The sequence below is a fragment of the Mus caroli genome, chromosome 13 (genome assembly GCF_900094665.2).
Source record: "Mus caroli chromosome 13, CAROLI_EIJ_v1.1, whole genome shotgun sequence".
Classification (NCBI taxonomy): domain Eukaryota; kingdom Metazoa; phylum Chordata; class Mammalia; order Rodentia; family Muridae; genus Mus; species Mus caroli.
This window is the reverse complement of record NC_034582.1, coordinates 3608696-3624422: the sequence shown is the minus strand read 5'-3', so window position 1 is coordinate 3624422 and position 15727 is coordinate 3608696.

Sequence of the window (15727 nt, the reverse complement as noted above, 5' to 3'; positions counted from 1 at the left end):
GATGGCCTAGTCGGCCATCACTGGAAAGAGAGGCCCATTGGACTTGCAAACTTTATATGCCCCAGTACAGGGGAATGCCAGGGCCAAAAAGTGGGAGTGGGTGGGTAGGGGAGTGAGGGGGTGGAGGGTATGGGGGACTTTTGGGATAGCATTGGAAATGTAAATGAGGAAATACCTAATAAAAAATAAAAAAAAGAAATGCAAATACAATTTTCAAGGTATTTTGAAATTTTCTAAGTGTCAACATGCTACTTCATTCTCATTGACCCACACCTTAATATAAATCACTTGTCAGTAGAGAAAGAAAAAAGGGTAACAGGAATATGGACCAAGTTTATAGTTAAGATGGGTCTGAAGTTTGACTCTAGTTTGATTAGCATATGACAACTTCAAGGTTAGGCTTCAAAGTCCACAGTCAGAAGAGGACTCTCCATTTATAGCATAGCATAAGCACTAGTTCTTTTCTGCAAAAACACAAAGGACTACCTTCGAGAGAGTGTTGTCCATGGTGGCTTGTATATTGGAAGAATTTGGGTTTATGGAACCCAAATATTTTCTTATGGACAGTGAGCAAGCCTGTCCTGGCCTCCACAGATGGACACTATTCCTATCTCCCTGACATCTCACTACACAGGTATCCTTAAACAAATCACCCAAAATGAAGGGTTGTTGTTCTCCTTCCTGGCACAATGTAATGAATCATGCCTGCCATGCCAGCACATGGGAAGCACAGTCAGAATGCTCATGAATTCAAGACCTATTTGACATATATAATGAGTTCAATATACAACTGTCATACACAGTAAGACCCTGTCTTAAACAAGAATAACAGCATAAACATGCTAGACATGTGAGAGCTATGGCTATGATCTGTTAACATAACATCTAAAGTGAATACTATTTTAGGAACACTTTGGCTAACTAATTTTTCTTGCACTAAAATTTAGGAAGCATGACATTTTATTTTATTTTATTTTATTTTATTTTATTTTTTGTTAAACATAGATTATTCTATAATACATCCTAGCCACAGTTCTCTCTCCCTCTACTCCTCCTACCTTCTCCTGACCTCTTCTCTCCCCCAGACTCACTCCTTCTTCATTTTTTTCTTCAGGAAAAGAGCAGATAAATGATAAGACAAAACTAGATACAAAAAGACAAAGCAGAAGCACTCATATGGAGACTGAAGAGTGGAACCCATTGGAAATAGTCTCATGAGAAAGCAAAACAGTCAAAGAAACACCTGCTCCTTCTGTAGGAAGTCCCCAAACACCAAACTAATAGCCATAACATATGCAGAGAACCTGGAGCAGACCCAATCAAGTCCCATGTTAGCTGCCTCAGTCTCTGTGACCCCATGTGAGCCCTGCTTATTTGATTCGGGAGTATGACAAATTCAGAACAGGAAGATGAAGCAATCTCAGAAAATATGAATAGGATGATAGAGAAATTCATAAAAGCAAATAAAAATACTTTCTTGGTAACCAAAAATTTTGTGAAAGGCTTAAATAGGAGGATACCTCCAAGTCTGAAGCCAGCCTGGCTGAACCAGTGAGACCCAGTCTACATTACCAAAAACAAAGCAAAACAACAAAAGTAAGTCTCATCTTGGGAAAAAGAAGGGAGGAAGTAAGGAGGGTTGGGGAAAGGGGGAGAAGGAGAGTGGAGGGAAGAGATTTAGCTCTTAAATTCTGGAATAGGATACCAGGAGTCCATAAATAATGAACGTAGCCTCAAAAATAAGAATGTCCAAGATCTCAGACTATGATCTCATTTGTTGTAATCTACCTCCATAGTTATGAATGCAAGGACCTTGAACATGGCCCATTCTAAACTAGTCTGGACTGTAAATCCTACTAGACACCTTGTGAGAGAGAAGAGAATCAGAGACAAAGATAAGGCAATGGAAATATGGAGGAAGACTGAACTGGAGTCACCAGGAAAAACAAATGATTTCTAGAAGTCACTGGAAGCTGGTGGAGTGACAGACTTTCCCTCTAAACCTCTTCAAATAGTCTATCTTGATCACAACCTGACTTTGAAAATTTATATCCTAAAACACTGAAAAAAAAAGATTCAGTTATTTTGAGCCTGACAGGTTGGGGAATGTGTTATCTATTGTAAATATGTATTCTTGTAGGGGTGTGTGTGGTGGTGGAGTTAGTATGAGCTGAATCAATGAACCATAAAACAAGGGCATGGGATCCAGCATGCTCAATAAAACAACATTGTCTTGACTAATGCATGAAATGGCTGGGGTTTCACCTGTTCTTTCCTAACAATAACTGTTTGGTGTCACTCTATTTGAGAGTAGCATTGTGTACAACAGCTATTCATTGTAAGAGCTAAGAGGTGCCAAAAACAATTAGCACTGAGTTTGTAAGAAAAAAAAAAGTGTCCCAATTCAGGTGTTAGAATTTGGCAGAACCCCTGGGATGATGATGTTTTACAACAATGTAGTAGTACGTGGAAGAAAACACATATTGACAATATTTGTGTTTTAAATATGGCTGTAAAAATGTCTTTGCAAATATAATATGCACAGCATTTTGTAGTTACAAAATTAAGTAGTATTATATTGTAGCATCTTATCTTTCCTCCTCAGTTGTCATGTAAACCTTGATAAAAATAAGTACGGCTTACTTTCACAATGATAATTAATATTTCTCAACATGATATGGCAGCTTTCAACTGAACTGGGAAGAAATATTTGATATAAATCATGTTTAATCTACAAAGAATACACCAAAGAACTATCATATCTTTTTTTCCAGTTGCTATGATAGAATACTCTGATTAAAGCAGGTTATAGAAGGAAACATCTATTTGCTTCACAATTCCAGGTTCTAGCTCACTACTTTGGGAAAGTCAGGCAGCAGAAACCTTCAGCAGTGAGTCACCTTACCTCTACAGACAACACCTGAGAAGAGAAAATTAATCCTTGTTTGCTAGTGCTTACCTTGCCTCCTCTGCTCTTGTATAATCCAGAATTCCCTGCCCACAATGTGCCAGGTCTTCTTACATCAATAAACATAGTAAACCAAACAATATCCTATAGATATGCTCATAGGCACACTTAAATCCAGGCATTCCATTGTTGAGACTTTTTACAAGATAATTCTAGATTGTGTCAATTTGATAATTAAACCTAATAATCCTACAAATATTTTGAGAACATTTGGTTTGATATTAAAAGTTCAATCTTCACAGATAAAAGACAGACAATTGGAATCATCACTAGAATCCAGGAATGGCAGGGAATGATCCATTAAAGACCCAGTGAGCAATACAGAACGTACTAAGCACAAGGACAAAGACCTCAGTTAGGCAATTACTACTGAAACTGCTCAGCTGCTTTGAGTTCATTTCTCAGCAGTAAGTATCAACAATAAAGTGCCTTGTTCATACTGATGACTACATAGTGGTGGTAAGAACTATTTTGCTTTATGGTATCCTCTTTTCAAAAATTTACAAAAAATACTATAAGTAATAACCATAATTTAGAAGCTAATTTAAAATATCTTTCAAAATCAACATGTCACATTTTTAACATCTTAATTTCATTAATAAGAATTTACCATTATTAATAAAACCTCAGAAAGATGGGAGAAAAATATCCCTACATCTTTCCTGAGTATTTCTCATATTAGCGTGTGGCAATTCTCTCCTCTTACAGAAGATTAATAAGCTCTTACTGTGTGATATTTGCAGTTAACAGGCTATACAAAGGACTAAGAGCCTTCCCCATAGCTTGATACCACCTGAAGATTAACATTGTTCTTTGACTGATAACCCACACATTATCTTAATATACCTATAAAATAAGTTAAGGGTAACTTAACCCTTTTCTACTTGACAAAAGTATATTCTCTATTACCAGATATTTATTTAACATTCTTCTGGCCTGAAATTAAAGGCATATAATCATATATACTATTGCATTCTTTGTTTCTGAGAAAAGATGAAGTCATTGTGAAATACTCTTTACTGACAGAATGTTTTGGGTGCATCTCAGTAGCTGTGAGCCACTTCTTGTACACCTGCTCCCAAGAGGAAAGGATTACACTGGGATCGCGGTGAGTGGGAACATTCAGCACACATCGTCTGCAAGCATGGGGTAGGAAGGAAGACAAGACGGAAAGATCCAAGAGGAAATAGCTTGACTCACTGAAGACTAATCTGATTTCTTATTATTCTGAAATCTGCTTTCACTACATTTTTTTTTTACTTTTTTTTACATTTTTTTTAAAGATTTATTTATTTATTATATGTAAGTACACTGTAGCTGTCTTCAGACATTCCAGAAGAGGGCGTCAGATCTCGTTGCGGATGGTTGTGAGCCACCATGTGGTTGCTGGGATCCGAACTCTCCACTACATTTTGAAAAGATAGGTGCCCTTAGTTTCCAAGAACAAAGATCCAATTTACATAAATACTACAAAATTCATACCCAATACATTTGTGTATCACATATATAATATATCATACACATATATAATATATATATTATATGTATATATATAATATATATACATATATATATATAAGCATGGGCAAGAGAGACCACATCAAATTTTCACTTCATTAAAATTAAAAAAATCTAAAAAAATCAGCCTAAACTGATAAGAAACTAATTAAAATATATCATACCTAATCAATAAAATGAAATACCTTGAACCAGAATAAGATAGTTTTAGATGCACTGGTCAGAAAGACGACAATAAATATTGTGAGATATAAATTTGTATAAATATTGTGAGATATAAAATTAGGTGTGCAATTTGATTCTACTTGTTTTAGGAAAAAAGCCTGTATATTTATATAAAAATAAAAATTTTAGAAGGAGAAGTATTGTATCAATTACTTCCTTTGGTCACAATGATAATAATAAAGGAAGAGGGGCTAAGAAATTTTCATTTGAAGAAGCAACCATTTTGTGTGTATATGTTGTTTTTGTTCACTTATATACAGACTTGCTTAGAATACAACATGCATAAACGTGTAATTCTCCAGAGTAATAATGACGCCTTCTGAAGCCCCTACTCTTTAGCTCCTCGGCCTGGGGTTGCTTCAGTGCATGTACTGATTAGTTCCTTTTCTGAGTAAGAACTTCATAGCTCAAAAATATCTAAGAATAAACTTTCCTATGTAGCAATAGTTAGATCATACGTGTTGTCTCTCCAAGATTATAATACCCACCTAAGCAAGAACTGCTCAAGTAGACTTCTTTTTATACTCTGCACCTCTACATGATACATACTGAAAAACAATCAATATGCTCATTATTGAATATAATCAGAATTCCTTTCAGATGAAAATTATCAAAATCTTCAAAAGCGCTCAACATCTGATTATTACATTTTTAATAACAAAGAATAAATGTGTGAGCAGAAGAACTATGAGGAAAATCTACTGAGAGCTGATCTCGTTGCTCCCTAGACAACGATGGCATCTTTTGAATAAGTTTGAATTAATGTTTTTATTTGTTGATCTATTAACTTAAGAAAATAACTGAAGCTGGTTAGTCCTAAAGGGAAGACAATAATTTAGGTCACAAGGTTGAATGTTAATGTCCAGGACAGACAGACTTGCTAATTCAGTATCTGATAATAGTCTCATCACAATGGTGGGAGCATATGCAAAAAGCTAACATGGTGAGATAGGCAAAGACCTGCCTTTCTCTATAACAATCTATTATTCTGAGAATAACTCATTCCAAGACATTAACATAAATCATTTAAGAGATCCACACTTCATTAATTTAATTACTTGACTCTAGACCACCATCTTTTAACTATTTTACCTCCTTGATGTCATGGTCAATGAGCAAGCCCTGAACACACACATTTTCATCTCCACAGTAAATATTTCTTTTTTGCCCATTGTTTCATGATGTGCATATTTCTGAGCATGTATGATGAACAAGGCTGATATTATGAGTCTGCTTGGTGCCTGTTTTCAGTGAGTGCTCATGGTCAGTCCTCAGGTTTCATCACATTGCATGTGTCATAGAATATTCTTGATAAGATCTATTAGCAAACAAATGTCAAAGAAAGACAGGAGCTAAAGGGGTCTGCAACCCTATAGGTGCAACAACAATATGAACTAACCAGTACCCCCCAGAGCTCATGTTTCTAGCTGCATATGTATCAGAAGATGGCCTAGTCAGCCATCATTGGAAAGAGAGCCCCATCGGCCTTGCAAACTTTATATGCCTCAGTACAGGGGAACGCTAGGGCCAAGAAGTGGGAGTGCATGGGTAGAGGAGTGGGGGGGGGGTATGGGGGACTTTTGGGATAGCATTGGAAATGTAAATGAAGAAAATACCTATTTTTTTAAAAAAAGAATATTCTTGATATGATCTATTAGCAAACAAATGTCAAAGAAATACCAACATATATGGTGTCTATTGGGGAATGCCTGTTAAATGCAAAGATGTATAATCCAATTTAACACTGAGTACTTTTGGATCTCAGTCTACTTGAAAGGTAATCACAGAGGAAGGAGCACAAGATAAAGAGAGTCTCTGATAATGCTGAACGCACAATAAGGATGTCTGTATTTCTGGGTCTGAGATACCTCACTCAGGATAATTTTTTGTAGTTTTATCCATTTACTTGTTATTTTTAACAGCTGAGTCATATTTCATTATGTAGATTACTAGATTTTCCTTATTCATTCTTATATAGAAGAACATTGGGTTGTTTCAATTTCTGCCTTTTATGAATAAAGCCACAATGGATATGGTTGAGCAAGTGTCTCCGTCGTAGGATGAAGCATAATTGCATATATATTGAAGAATGGTATATCTGGATCTTGAGGTAGATGCAATCCTATCTTTCTGAGGAAACTACACTGATACATAAAGGCTGCACTTCACCAGCAAGGGAGGAAGTGATCCACATCTTCCCCAGCATGGTCTGCCACTTGGGATATCGATCTTAGCCATTCTGGCAGGTGTAAGTTGCAATCTGTGAGAAGTTATGATTTGCATTTCATTAATGGCTAAGGATGTTGAACATCTCCTTAATTGTTTCTTATCCATTTGAGTTTCCTCTACTGAGAATTCTGTACCCCATTTTTAATTGGGTTATTTGTTTTCTTGATATATAGGTTTTGAGTTCTTTATATATTTTAAATAGTAGCTGCGTAGTTGGTAAAAATCTTTTCCCATTCCATAAGCTGATGTTTTGTCCAAATTTCAGTGTACAGAAGCTTTTTAGTTTTCAGTTTTATGAGATCTCTTTCATTAATTTTGTGGTGCCTTTCTTCCTTCCTTTTTTGTTTTTTTAACAATTGCAAACTTAAGCCGGGCGTGGTGGCGCACGCCTTTAATCCCAGCACTCGGGAGGCAGAGGCAGGCGGATTTCTGAGTTTGAGGCCAGCCTGGTCTACAAAGTGAGTGCCAGGACAGCCAGGGCTACACAGAGAAACCCTGTCTCGAAAAACCAAAAAAAAAAAAAAAAAAAAAAAACAATTGCAAACTTGATAAGGAGAAACTATATGGTCGAGATGTTAAAAAAAATGCCTTTCAAAATAGCTTCAAATAATATAAAATATCTTAAGACAACCCTAACCAAACAAGTGAAAGACTTGTATAATACAACTTTTATTCGTTGAAAAAGGAAATTGAAGAAGATATCAGACCATGGAAAGATCCCCTCATGCTTGTGAATTGATAGGATTAACAGAGGGAAAATGGCCATTCTACCACAAGCAATCTATAGATTCAATGCAATACCCATCAAATTTCCAACACAATTCCTCACAGACCTTAAAAAAAAGTATTCAGCTTCATATGGATAAACAAAAAACAAGGATAGCTAAGACAATACTGAACAAGAAAAACACTGCAGAAGGTCTCACGATACTTGATTTCAAGCAGAAAGAATCTCAAAGTTTACCATATCTTAAGGAAATATTCCATTCCAGAGAAGGAGTCTTTTTATTAAGTCACCCTTTGGAACAATAGCATAACTCACAATGATATGAAACTTGGTACTCACACAATGCTGATCTGTAGGTTGAGCAACCTATAGAAAGCAAAGTATTGTTGTCAATAGAGTGATGAATCTAGAAAAATGGCAGCTGAAATCATCAGCTCAATGACTTACATCTAGCCATGCTCTTGGGTAACTCCTTTTTGAACATCTGTCTTGTGAAACAATTGCTCTAATTATGATCTGGATGGCATATAACTCCCCACCTCACACTTAAGTTGTCACTTAAGCCCATTCCTCACACCCAGTTATGAAATGCCCTTTTTTCCTAATATCATACACGACATTCTATTTATCAAGCAACTGTCTCCCTTTATGTAAGTTGTCAAATAATGTACACACACATGCAAACATACACTGTGTTCTTTAAAAATTCTAAAACACAGTCTGAGTTACCAAGTGATTTTGTTCCCCAAAAGAGTTTCCATCAAGGAGAACAAAACTGTGTGATATGTTTCCATTGTTATCCTATCAACAAAGTCTCAGCCAATGAAAACAATTATGGTATAAAAATGTCATCTGTACAGAAGATAATTTAATATCGACACAGAAAATGATAGAAAAGAGAAAATCAAAGACTAGTGGCCAAAGCAAGGGGAACAAATGATTGCTCTGTGAACTGGGTTACAAATGCTTAAGTAAATGATTGTCTACAGAATGGATATTGTGTGTGTTCTTGTTACAAGTAAAAATCAAGAAAAAGTTCCCTTTGCCTAGAAAGGCACCGTGGAACTTATACATGAAAGCTAGCTCCTGCCTAACACTCCTGTTACTATCTGTTTCCAGCAATTTTATGTGCACATGGTTTTATATGCTGTCTTGCCTTGACTCAGCAACCACCAGGCAGGGCTCTGTCCAGACTGACACAATGGTATCCAGAGCACACTTTCCCCTCAAGGTCAGGTATTGTGGGGAGAAGGAATTTTTCATCAGCTTCCTGGGCTGCCCATACTACAGAGCAGCATCCTCCTGCCTTGAGGCACTTTCATTGGAGATTTTTTTTTTTAATTATTTACATTCCAGATGTTGCCACCATTCCCCCCTACAAACAGTTCCTCATCCCATTTCTCCTTCCCTTTTCCTCTGAGATGGTTCCCCCCTCTCCCCAACCCCCCAGGCATGCCTTGAGTTTTCTTTTTTCTTTTCACCCCTGACATGCTTTAGCTCTCTCCTTTGCCCTAGAAAGTGTTGGTTGTTGTTCTTGTTGTTGGTTGGTTTGGCCTGAAGCACATGATGATGATGGTTCATCTTCATGTAAGAGCCAAAGTTCTCTGGATTGGTTGGCTTTATATTAATCCTTAAATTATTATAGTGTTTGTCACTCTCTGTGAAGTAGAAAAATTGTGGGTTTTTTTCCTTTTTTAAGAAAAAAGCAATACATCTAAAAAAACATACTGTATATTCATTTATTTTACAAATATAATCAATACATCTGTTACTGTTAAATACCTGGGGTTTAACTTCCAGGGCTTTTCCCCTGCACCCCAGGCAAGTATCATAGCTGCCTTGTGAGCCATGCTGCAAGCTTCTTTCTATGTTCTCAAAAGAAAAAAAATCAAAAAATGTTAAATTACTTCTGCTAATACTAGTCTCCAAATAAATGAAAATTAGATAATTTACAGCAGTGAATTCTAGACAGGAAGCAGAGAATCTGAGCATTTCTCCTGGCTCCGTGCCCCTGTTCCACCTGTATCGTTATTACAGGTGCAAACGGTGCTAATCTCATGGATGTGATTCAACACATGAAACGGAGCTTCTGAAGGAAGAACAATTTAACCGTTGACCTGAAGCCCCGACTGCAAAGCACATGCTTCATTTTTGTTAAGCAGAAGGCAGTGTGAGAGGAAAGTGCTGCATTTAGGGGGAAAGGGGTGGCTAATGACAAAACTGAGACCAATTGCACAGGCAAAGTCACTAAGTATGCATGGAGCTGGAGGGGAATTCTTCTTCTTGGAGGAGCCAGGTGAAAAATAAAATGTACTTGTTTCAGTCCGAGTTAGACATGCAGATGGGCATATTAGCAGAGAGATGCTCCAGTTTCTGTCACATTGCCTTGTCCAGCTATTGCCACTGTGTATCTTGTAAGTAGATAAATCACACTACTTCAGCCTTTGGAAACAGTAAATGCAAATAGTCTGAGGATACAGGCCCACACAGCACAGCAAAGAATCCAGAATGAGACATTTCGTTTAAGAGACACGGATGAGGCCAGATGCTCGATGAGGAGAAAGGCAGACCTTTATGAGAGATGAACTTTCTGATTGACAAGGCTTTTAAACAACTGCTTGCCTGTGATTGACAATCAGCCTGGAGAACAGATGAGCAGGTAATTGCTGTTCTGTATTATCTTTGCATAAATACCACCACCCTAAATAGCCCTGCCAGCTTGGAGAGAGACGGCTGCAGCAGAGGGCTGCCAACCAGAACCTCTGCCAGGATGGGGAGAAATTCAGACCCTAAATTGCTGTGAAGTGCATGATGCCTGCAAATTCCTTAAATAACAGTGTGGGTGTATATTGTGTTTGGAGGCAAGAGGCCAGAGGTAGTCCAGACTCATATCTATTTGTGCTCAATGAAGGGTGGGTAATTTAGAAACTAAATTTTAGTCCTCAGTAAAAATAGAATTAATACCAGCTTCCTAATATATAGCTTTCCTGAGATGCACAAGCAAACTGTGTATTGGAAGGACATATCATTGAATATGTCCTTTCTTTTGAAACGCATATGGCTATGCTCCAATATTTTGCAGCAGAGTCACACGTGGTGGTGCATGCCTGCATTCCCAGCTACATGGATGCAGAATGGAGAGAACCAATAGTCAGAGGCAAGCATGAGCTCAAAAAACTCGGGCAACTAAGGGAGATCCTGCCTTAAAATATAAGGTAAACAGTGGTGAATCTCAGAGAGATAAACCTTTTCTAGCCTGCACAGAACTCTTAACTCCATTCCCAGCACTAACATCAAAGAAGTGATAATAACTAGGAGAACTCAAACCTTGGGGCTTAGTATTAAATATTTTGTATTTACTTACATAACTGGTTAAGCTGTAATTTTCATAGTTCAATCATGGTAGTATCACATAAATTTAGTGTAGTACTGAAACATCAAAATATTTGTAAAACATTAAGTAATCATTATTTCTGCTAAACTCACTTTTGAAACAGAAAAGTACGGAATGCTATGAAAAGCATTAAATGTCTACTTACTCTTGTGTGAATCCATGAAACATTCAACCTAACCTAGATACTGGCTCCCAACCATGGCCCGAGGCTTTATTTCCTAGAGGATTCTAGATCCTGTCAGGTTGACAACCATTATTTAACCATCACATCAACAGTAAAAACACATGTAACATCTGGGTTGAATTCTTCTGAAACTATGACAATTACAAGTCTGACACTGTAATAGTAGGAGAACTATAATCTATAATGCAACTAAGGTTGTAGTAATGTTAAAGAGGGTGACTATAGGAGTTGCCATTGAGACATCTTTCCAGAATACTGATCCTGCTTGCTAGAAAGGCTCCTCTATACCATTTTGTGTGAGCATCCATAGGATTTAGATTTGGTCTATTTTGTCTCTAATTTTATTCTTTATTTCATGTATGTGTGTTTGGCATGCATGTATGTGTGTATACCACATTCAGTATGGATACCTTGGAACTGAAATTGGAGTTATAGGCAGTTGTGAGTCAATGTTTAGGTGGTGGGAGTCAAACCCTGGTCCATTGTGAAATTTCCTATAGCTCTTAACTGCCATCTCTCTAGCTCAACCCATTGGATTTGTTTGGGGAGAATATATTCTTTGCTGTCCTCATATTCAATATTTTTATCAGTAGAAACTAAAACCAGAAAACACTTTTGGAAGACTAAGAGGGGAGGAAGATACCCCAAGATAGCTCTGACCACTTGAAAGGTGTACATTAAAACAAGTTGTGAACAAAGACTCATTACTGTATTCTTATTTCTATTCCCACACCTGAATGGCTACGATCTTAGTTAGGATTTTACTGTCATGAACAGACATCAGAACCCAAGTAAGTCTTATAAAGGACAACGTTTAACTGGGGCTGGCTTACAGGTTCAGAGGTTCAGTCTATTCAGTCATCAAGGGGAACATGGCAGCATCCAGGCAAGCATAGAACAGGAGGAGCTGAGAGTTCTACATCTTCTGAAGGCTGCTGGTAGAATACTGGCTTCCAGGCAGCTGAGATGAAGGTCTTACATCCACAGTGATACACATACTCTAACAGGGCCATACTTTCTAATAATGCCACTCCCTGGGTTGAGCATATACAAACGATCACATTCCACTTCCTAGCCACCATAGGCTTGTCCAAACATATGAGTATATAGAGGCCATACCTAAACATCGCATGATGCAAAATATATTTAGTCCAATTTCAAAAGTCCCTGTAGTCTATAGCAGTCTCAACAGTGTTAAAAGTCCAAAGTTCAAAGTCTCTTTTGAGATTCATACAATCACTTAAATTGAATCCCCAAAGCAAGACAGGAAACCAGTTAGGCAAAGTCCAAACTCCGCATTTCTATGTCTGATGTCAAAGCAATCTTCAAAATCTCCTTCTTTTTTATCTTTGTTGACTGCAACAAACTCCTCTCTCCTTGGATGGTTCTATTCCCTGTTAGCCGCTTTTCACAGCAGGTATCCTATGGCTCTGGCATCTCGAACATCTTGGGTTCTCCAAGAAAACTTCAGTATCACCGCTTTTTGTTTCTGTATCTGGGAAGCACACATGATCTTCTGGGCTCCTCCTCTAACATCACTTCTCTAGCTCTGCCCTCTGTAGTATTCTAAGCTCAGGTTGATCCCTTGCAGCTGCCGTTCTTGGTGATAATCCCATGGTACTGGCATCTTCCAATATGCTGGGGTCTTCCACTGCAAATAGGCTTCAACAATAGGCTCTCTTCATGGTGCCAAGCCTCAACTCCTTTGTATAATCCCTTCAGTTCTGGGCCATCAATTGCAACTGAGGCTGCACCTTCGCCAATGGCCTTCCAAGGTCTCTCACAGTGTCAAGCCTCAACTGTTCTTCATGCCCCTTCATGCCTTCAAAACCAGTACCACCTGGGTAACTCTTACACATTACCAAGTTCAGCTGTGGCATAAAGTACAACCTTGACTACCTCTGGAACACAGCTTTTTTGTCGTCTCAGAGAACACTTCCCAGAAGTTTTCACCTCAGTGATGCTCGTCTCTTATTAATCACCACTAATTTCTTAGCTCCAGCTAACCAGCATCAGTTGTCCCAGTAGTCCCTTCTATTCTTGCCTCTAGAGCCAAATGATCAAAGCTGCTGAGTTCTGCTGCTTGCTGAGCTGGAACCTCCCCCCCCCGCCCTCCCCCCTTGTCCTAGTCCATTATAATTGTCTGTTTCCCAACTCATTCACTGCTTAAGCTTGGCTGTCTTGGAACTTGCTCTGTAGATTGACTTTGAACTCAGAGATCTGCATGGCTCTACCTCCTGAATACTGGGATTAAAGGTATGCACCACCACACCTGGACTTAAAGCTTTTCTTCACCTAGAACCTGCTGTGTCCTAGGCTGGGCTTGAATTCAGAGAACTGCTTGCCTTTGCCTTCTGGGATTAAAGGTTTATACTACCACTGGACCTAAATTTAGCCAGGAGAGATCATCCCCTAAGGTCACCACTCCCTTAATTCAATTTAATAACTGTGAACAGAGGATTCAGCTCCATTTCACTTCCTGGTGCCCCTTTATATTTTTTTCTTTCTAAGCTTGCTACAGTTGTTCAAAATGCACTTCATGAGAATTAACCAGAGAACAAAGTTTTACTGGGCTTTTTAGAGACTTCTTTTGTCAATGCAATTAATATAAAATCTCTTTACCTTAGCCCCAGGTACACTCTTCAAACAAGGGCAAAAAGCAGATATGTTCTTCACTGAAATATTACAAAAACAGTCTCTAGACCACATATTGAAGTTCTTCACTGAAACTCTTGGGCCATGTCTGCACAATTCAAGTCACTCACAGCAACAAAGTCTTCCATATTCCTACTAGAATGGCTCACTAAGACCCACTTAAAACACAGTGGCTTTCCAAATCCAAAGTCCCCAAATCCACATTCTTCCAAACAAAAACATGGTCAGGCCTATCACAGCAATACCCCAGTCACTGGTACCAACTTCTGTCTTAGGGTTTTACTGCTGTGAACAGACACCATGACCAAGGCAAGTCTTTAAAAGGACATTTAATTGGGGATGGCTTACAGGTTCAGAGGTTCAATTCAATATAATCAAGGAGGGAACATGGCAGCATCTAGATATGCATGGTACAGGAGGACCTGAGAGTTCTACATATTATTCTGAAGGCTACTAGCAGAATACTGGCATCCAGGCAGCTGAGATGAGGGTCTTATAGCCCACACCCACATTGACAAACCTACTCCAACAGGGCCACATCTTCTAATAGTGCCACTCACTGGGCAGAGCATATACAAACCATCACAGCCACTGAGAGTTCCTTACCACGGGGAAAGCAAAAATGCACCGAAATTTGCCATGCGGAATGCTGCTCTAGATTTGGACCACCAAATCATTCAAACTGATATAATGAAAAGACCACAGGGTTGTGGTCATTGTGGGTGAAACTGCTTACTACACAGGCATGAGGACCTGTGGTCAAACCTCTAGCACACATGTGAAAAGTCAGGCTCTGACACTCAGGAGGAGTCCTCTAACTCAGTGTAGTCATAGAGAAGACATAAGTATCACAGAGGATTTCTGGCTCTGACCTGCTTCCAAGTTGGCTGAAAGATTCCATGTGGAAAGAATAAAGCAGAAAATGATAGCAGTGGGAACCAAGTATCATCCTGGGGCGGCTTCCACATGTTCACAGGAACATACATATAACACACACAAAAATACACACATGCTTTCTTTTATTTTTTTAATATTTTATTTTACGTATTTTCCTCAATTACATTTCCAATGCTATCCCAAAAGTCCCCCATACCCTCCACCCCCACTCCCCTACCCACCCTTTCCCACTTTTTGGCCCTGGAGTTCCCCTGTACTGGAGGATATAAAGTTTGCATGTCCAATGGGCCTCTCTTTCCAGTGATGGCCGACTAGGCCATCTTTTGATACATATGCAGTTAGAGTCAAGAGCTCTGGGGTATTGGTTAGTTCATAATGTTGTTGCACCTACAGGGTTGCAGATCTCTTTAGATCCTTGGATACTTTCTCTAGCTCCTCCATTGGGGGCCCTGTGATCCATCCAATAGCTGTCTGTGAGCATCCACTTCTGTGTTTGCTAGACCCTGGCCTAGTCTTACAAGAGACAGCTATATCAGGGTCCTTTCAGCAAATGCTTCTAGTGTATGCAATGGTGTCATCATTTGGAGGCTAATTATGGGATGGATCCCTGGATATGGCAGTCTCTAGATGGTACATCCTTTTGTCTCAGCTCCAAACTTTGTATCTGTAACTCCTTCCATGGGTGATTGTTCCCAATTCTAAGAAGGGGCACCGTGTCCACACTTTGGTCTTCGTTCTTCTTGAGTTTCATGTGTTTTGCAAATTGTATCTTATATCTCGGGTATCCTAAGTATCTGGGCTAATATCCACTTATCAGTGAGTATATATCATTTGAGTTCTTTTGTGATTGTGTTACCTCACTCAGGATGATGCCCTCCAGGTCCAACCATTTCCCTAGGAATTTCATAAATTCATTCTTTTTAATAGCTG